Source organism: Pinus tabuliformis, chromosome 9, assembly GCF_031772625.1.
Source record: "Pinus tabuliformis cultivar Carrire ecotype Pingquan chromosome 9, CPIR1, whole genome shotgun sequence".
Classification (NCBI taxonomy): domain Eukaryota; kingdom Viridiplantae; phylum Streptophyta; class Pinopsida; order Pinales; family Pinaceae; genus Pinus; species Pinus tabuliformis.
Genome location: NC_142307.1, coordinates 747671887 through 747679026, shown reverse-complemented (window position 1 = coordinate 747679026; position 7140 = coordinate 747671887).

Sequence of the window (7140 nt, the reverse complement as noted above, 5' to 3'; positions counted from 1 at the left end):
CCATGCTGAGTCAAAGAGGCTTTAGCCAAAGTTTGGAGTGGATCGGGCGTTTTCCTTCGTTTTTGTGCTTTGGCCAACCGTCCTTGGAGCACCTTTGTTCTCGCCGGTATTTTTGACATTGCTCTCAAACCATGACACCTGTGTAAAAAGTGAAAGAGGTTTTTATTCTTTGGCATTTTGTGGACAAAAACCTCTCTCAGTTTTGCAAAATTCATCTTTGATTGATCAGAAACATCTTTTGAGTGAAACTTGTCCCGATGTGTGAAGCAAGGAATTTTGTCGAAATGGAGCGAGATGAAGGGGATAGGGGGCTTCTAAATTCTTGGGGAAATTTTTGGGAGTGGGGAGGGATGTTAGGAAGCAGGGGAAAGTGGAATCTTAGAGATTGAGTGAGGGGAAGGGGTCGAAAAGGACAAAACACAGGTCAAACCTAGAAAATTGCCAGCTTGTAGCTAGAAACTAGGGTTTGTGGAAAAATGAGCAATTTGGCGGATCTAAGGGATGGGAAGTGTTTGATAAGGTAGGTGAAGGGTAGGGGAAGGTGTATGAACATCCGGAAACAATTTTTGCCGGTGATTTGACCATCCAAGAGAAATTGCCTTCAAAACCCTAGGAGAGGGAAATGACCTTGCCTGGGTGGCAACTGAAGCATGGACCAGGTGTAAAATGACTCATTAGACACTGATATGATAATGACAACCATATGAATGATGATAGACTCAGCTGAATAGTGACATGGACTGACATTTGGGCAAACCCTAGACCTAATGCCTAGTGACCAAATTTTGCTTGAAGACTCACTGAAATGACAAAATTTGACCTTGACACTTCAAAATCACTATGTAAGAGCACATTTGATCACTGGAGGAAGGCTGTAAAGACTGACACTAACATTGGCTCCAATGGGGATGATAGCTCCCTGGAGGTGCCAAGAACCTCAGACGTCTTGGGAGAGCAGACCAGTGTTTTATTCATTGGGCAATGGAGTCAATTTATTCACATGTGACCAACTCAAAAACAACTTTATTTGACTTTGACAATTGACTGAAACTTAACTGATGCTTGACTCAAACCAACTCGATGGCAAACTAAAATAACTTGAAAAACTTACTCAACAGACCAAACACAAATGACTCATGACTTGACTTAAAACAAAACTTACAAAGCTTATGAAGGGCAGCAGTCCATCAAGATTTGAAATCATGATGACAACCACCTGTGTTTCTTACAAGACAAAATACCATCAAACTATATCATAATGCCAATGCAACCAATCAAGCAGATGCCTTCTTGACTGATTCTCCCAATCTGATCTCATGATCAACAATAGAAACAGGTAACTGGGCATCCAAAAACATAGCTGACCGTGATCTCCTTCATCACTGAACACTGCAATAAACACTATCACTGCTGGCTGCAACAAACTTGCTAGAGGATCGTGAAAAACATGAAGATTTGCCACTGTCACTTCCTGCTGAAAGAACAAAGTATCCTTTGTTTCAAACTCTGATCTGCCTTCATCATGTGCTTCGGTAAAAGTATGCTCATGGGCTTCAAAAAATTCTGAACAAGTAGATGAGCATATCTCCTCTTGGAAAAGCATTTCAACACATGAAGCATATGAAGAAGAATCTGAAATGTAATCCTGTATGTTTTGTTCTTCTGTGGTGTGAATGTGCTGTAGGTCATCTTCATATGATATCATAACCAAATTATCAAGCTCCTTATTACTTTCTTCAATCATAAGGAAAGAAACTTCAGCTAATTCTTGAGGTGCAAAAATGACATTTCTATCATCTACTATAAATTCATCCAAAGGAACTGTTTCACTTACTTGAATGAAGATCTCATCTTGATTTTCATGAACTGACTGAATTACCTCCTCATGCAGGCCCTGTTCTGATGGCATGAGAACATTTGGATCAAAAGCTTTGTCTATGGTCTCAACAACAAAACCTTCTTTTTCAGAAGAGGAAGAAGGTCCACCATCATCTTCTTGACCATGTGCACACTGCATTTCTACGTTTACTTGAGCTGGAACAAGACCTCTCAAAAGTAGATCTATCTCATCTTCAGATAGAGGAGATAATACCTTTTGTTTTCTTCTGCTCAAACAGTGATTGTCTTCATTGATTTCAAGTGAAGGAGTATACAGATTTTCCTCATACTGCTGATCCATTTCATGCAATTTCTGTTGATTGTCAAGAGGCAAAATTTTTTCATTTTCCACCATACTAAGATCTTGGTCCTGCTGCAAATTTTCATGATCGTCTCTATGGGAATCCTCTAGGTTCTCTTCATGTTGCTGAAATGGATTCTCATACAAAGCCTCCATGATCTCAACATCCATAAAATTATCATCTTCATAATATTTCTCAAGGCTTTCGATAAAATTATGTACATGGCTACAACAATTCTGAACTAAAATCAAAGATGGATATGATTCTTTATACTTTTCAAAGAACACGGTATGAAAATCCCTTAAACAATAAATTGAAGCAGATGGCAAACTTTCATACCAGAATCGGGCTTCATCTTCCAGAGTAGCCATAAACATTTTCATCAAACAGTCCTCAGGAAAATTGATCTTTAACTTGCGAACATGCATATGAAATCTAATCAAATGTAAAGCAGCATCCTTCTTACCATCAGCGTTAAATGTGGGCAGATTCCTTGACCAATCTACCTTGGGCATCTTATTCGGAAAACCTGGAATGTGATCTCGGCTCAAGGGAGCATATCTTCTTGCAATCTGATCCATCTTGAGAAATCTCAAAGCTACTGATCTCTCTGCAGTGAAGTCACCATGAAGCACAGGTTGCTGGATTCTTCAGTGAAAGGAGTCGCCAGTGAATGATTTCAGCCTTTCAAGTGTCTAATCGTTGTCCACTATCAACAATCAGATCTGAACTTGATACATGTACTGGGGTAAAGTGTCAATGAAGCGCTATGTTCACAAATCCCACGGAGATAGACTGAAGCAGCATTTATCTACTTGCGCTGATGTAAAACAAGAGCGTTTTCGAAGGCTTCTGGCATAACTTCAGGCTCCGTCTAAGACTTATGAAATAACACGACAATGAGCAAACGATTAATATGTTCTCCCCAGTATGGTCGCCAATATGTTAGCGCTTGGAATTCACCTAGGCTGAGATAGACAAACTCTCAAGGCTACATCAAACCATTTCACCTCGTAGCTAGCCCTACGAGGTATGAGAAGGCTCTCTCGGGTCAGATTCGATAGATCTTTCAATATGATTAGGCTGACCAATTAATAATAAAGATTTTAGGCTAGTAAATTGATAAGGGGGTTGATTTAATGATTTTTGGGGTTTTTGGTGGCAATTGGTGGAAGTGCAATTCAAGGTGCGGGGATTGAGCACAGTTTTCACAGGGGGATCTAAGGGGCAAGGTAGGAATGAGTGCTGATGCCTTAATCTGAGATGGATGATCAGAGATGATAGAGGAGAAGCTAAAGAGGGCAAACACACAATTCGAATCCTCTCTAGACAGTAGAAAACATTAAAATTGAACAAACTAAAAAGCTGAGCATGTCAAAACATGAATTCAAACTTTACCACTTCATCTGTCCAATTTAGAAGCATAAGAGAGATGTGAAACACATAAAAAAACTTACAAGAACATGTAGAGAACACACCATCAACAATCAGATCCACAAGAATCCTCAAAGATGTCTGTAAAACCCTGGCTTTCCTTGCCTTCAATTGCAGAAATAGATGCACAATATACAATAAAGCTTCCTTACACAAGAGTCCAACCATCAAAATGAGAAGGAGAGAGCATAATATAGACCATCTAGACCATCTAACTCCTTTCCCCACCTCTAGGGGTCGAGCTCAGCTTTCTAGGCGTAGTTTGAACTAATTCTAAATTAAGAACTAGAAAATAGGCAGCCCAACAACTTGCCTCTATTACTTAGCTAACTCATCCATGCATTAATTTTTCACTTTTTACATCATGGAAGCTTCTAGAAGGGTAAAAAAAGATAAAATCTACCAAAGTGCCATGAAAATATTACATTTATCCATCATCTACAAGTAATAATAGTCAACGATAGTCAAAACAGTGTTTTTTGACCAAAAATGGCAATTCTGGCAAATCTGGAAGTTCTGGTCGCGCCCCTTCACAGCTGTTTTTGAGTGGGTTCCACTGGTCCAAATCAGGTGCAAGATGGCTCATTGGAAATCTTGGCCTGTCTACTTTCCACCCCAAGTGGAATTTCTGAATTTGGTGTTGATTTGACCCCTCAAAAACCATTTCTCCCAAGGTCACTTTCTGCAACTCAAAAAGTGGGCAGAAAGTCATTTTTTAGGTGTATTTTGAGCTTTTGGAGACTCAAAACTCAAAATCAGGCTTCTCCCAAGTATTGGTAATTTTTATTTTTGAATTCCCTTTCCAAAAATGCCAAGTTTTCAAAATTCCGAGCAGCCCTTCAAACTGGTCTCACCCGGGGTGAGACCAGTTCTTGGGAAAAACCTGTAAATTGCACAAAAAATTCACAAATGACAAAATTTTCTCCAAATTTCTTGAAATTTGGGCTGGGAGTCCCCAATCAAGTACCATGCTGAGTCAAAGAGGCTTTGGCCAAAGTTTGGAGTGGATCGGGCGTTTTCCTTCGTTTTTGTGCTTTGGCCAACCGTCCTTGGAGCACCTTTGTTCTCGCCGGTATTTTTGACATTGCTCTCAAACAATGACACCTGTGTAAAAAGTGAAACAGGTTTTTATTCTTTGGCATGTTGTGGACAAAAACCTCTCTCAGTTTTGCAAAATTCATCTTTGATTGATCAGAAACATCTTTTGAGTGAAACTTGTCCCGATGTGTGAAGCAAGGAATTTTGTCGAAATGGAGCGAGATGAAGGGGATAGGGGGCTTCTAAATTCTTGGGGAAATTTTTGGGAGTGGGGAGGGATGTTAGGAAGCAGGGGAAAGTGGAATCTTAGAGATTGAGTGAGGGGAAGGGGTCGAAAAGGACAAAACACAGGTCAAACCTAGAAAATTGCCAGCTTGTAGCTAGAAACTAGGGTTTGTGGAAAAATGAGCAATTTGGCGGATCTAAGGGATGGGAAGTGTTTGATAAGGTAGGTGAAGGGTAGGGGAAGGTGTATGAACATCTGGAAACAATTTTTGCCGGTGATTTGACCATCCAAGAGAAATTGCCTTCAAAACCCCAGGAGAGGGAAATGACCTTGCCTGGGTGGCAACTGAAGCATGGACCAGGTGTAAAATGACTCATTAGATACTGATATGATAATGACAACCATATGAATGATGATAGACTCAGCTGAATAGTGACATGGACTGACATTTGGGCAAACCCTAGACCTAATGCCTAGTGACCAAATTTTGCTTGAAGACTCACTGAAATGACAAAATTTGACCTTAACACTTCAAAATCACTATGTAAGAGCACATTTGATCACTGGAGGAAGGCTGTAAAGACTGACACTAACAGTCGGAACGAGTGTTAATTTACATTCATCATCCATGCGCCACTTTATCATCAAAGATGAACCACCTGAGTCCAAACCAAACGAAAGTCCAAAGTTCCAGATTACAGTTGACCCGGTCTTTCAAAAGGTCCAGCTTACAAGTGACCCGGTTTTGCCTACAGAAGTTCCATCCTTAGATGATCTTAAATCGGAATCCAAACCAGACCAAAGTCAAAAGGTCCAGCTCACAAGTGACCCGGTTTTGCCTACAGAAGTTCCATCCTTAGATGATCTTACATCTGAAACCGAACCGGACAAAAGTCAAAAGGTCCAGCTTACAAGTGACCCGGTTTTGTCTTCCGAAGTTCCCTCCTCAGATGATGTTATCACTGCAAAGAATGAAGATCCCACCGTCCAAATTCTATTCATCAACATAGACTCTAATGATCAAGTGAGCATCCCTCTCATTCCTTCGCACCAGGAAGAAAGTCCATCAGAATCATATCCGGCTGTCTATCCAGTCCCACCTCCAAGAAACCTAGTTGTTTCCTTCAATTGGGATCAACTAGGCAATCCTCGGTTACCAGCCTCTATACCATTTCGAATTATAGTCCAAGTCTACTGCATGGTTATGGCTGGTACAATTATTGATGAGGGATCTCCTGTGAGTATCCTTTCTTCAACAGCTTGGGAAGCACTTGGTTCCCCACTGCTTCTGCCTGAGATGAGAAACCTTACAGGTTTCCATCGAGAAACCACTCGACCTTTAGGAATTCTCCCCAATGTACCTATTACATTAGAAGGGAAGACTGTTCAAATGGGCGTCATGGTATTCCAAGTACCGTTAGATTACAATTTACTCCTTGGACGAGACTATATTTATCACATACGTGCAATTGTGTCCTCACTCTTCAGAGTGATGTGTTTTCCACATGAAGGAAGGACGATAAAGGTCGTAGACCAACTTTCATTCCCCGGTTCACACTTCACATATAGTCATCTACCATTCCTAAATGGTCTTATTTCCACAGGAAATGCCCCAACATCCACTCTGTCATTCTGATGACGGCAGCTAACCCGGGCGCGTGACTGAGGCCCGGGCGGGCCATGCATCCTCCTTCAAAATCGAGTCTTTCCAAGTAAACCTTCATTCCATCCACTCCGTGAATGCCATGAAGCTTGGGGGGCATGTACCTCGATTTGCATTATCATGCTGGGGGCATGCAAATTTATAGCAAGCATAGTTTTTCGTTTCAAGCTTGTGTAAACATGAAACCGAATTCAAGCAGAGTTCTCCATGGTTCAAGCTTGTGAAAAAATGAACCCATACCTGATTTACACCCCGTGATTGCCTTTTATCTGCTAAATTCTACTAGATGAGCCTTGGTTGTTTCATTCCATCGCCACCATCTCTTTGGTCGATCATATGCTTTCACTTGGTTGTTTCTCCTTTCCTGAGGAACTGCAGCGATGAGTGTTTTTATTTAGCCAGCCTCTTAACCTTTACATGTTTCGAGTAAGTTCCACCATTACTGGAACCAGTTGCTACCCTTTATACCACTCGTTCCTTCAGGACGAGTCGCATTTACGCTCTTTTCTGACTCGTAAAATATGAAAAGATTGTCGAGTATTTTTCCTTTTTGACTTGTTAAAGAAAATAAAAATGGAGGTCCGCTTTCAGCTCTTTTC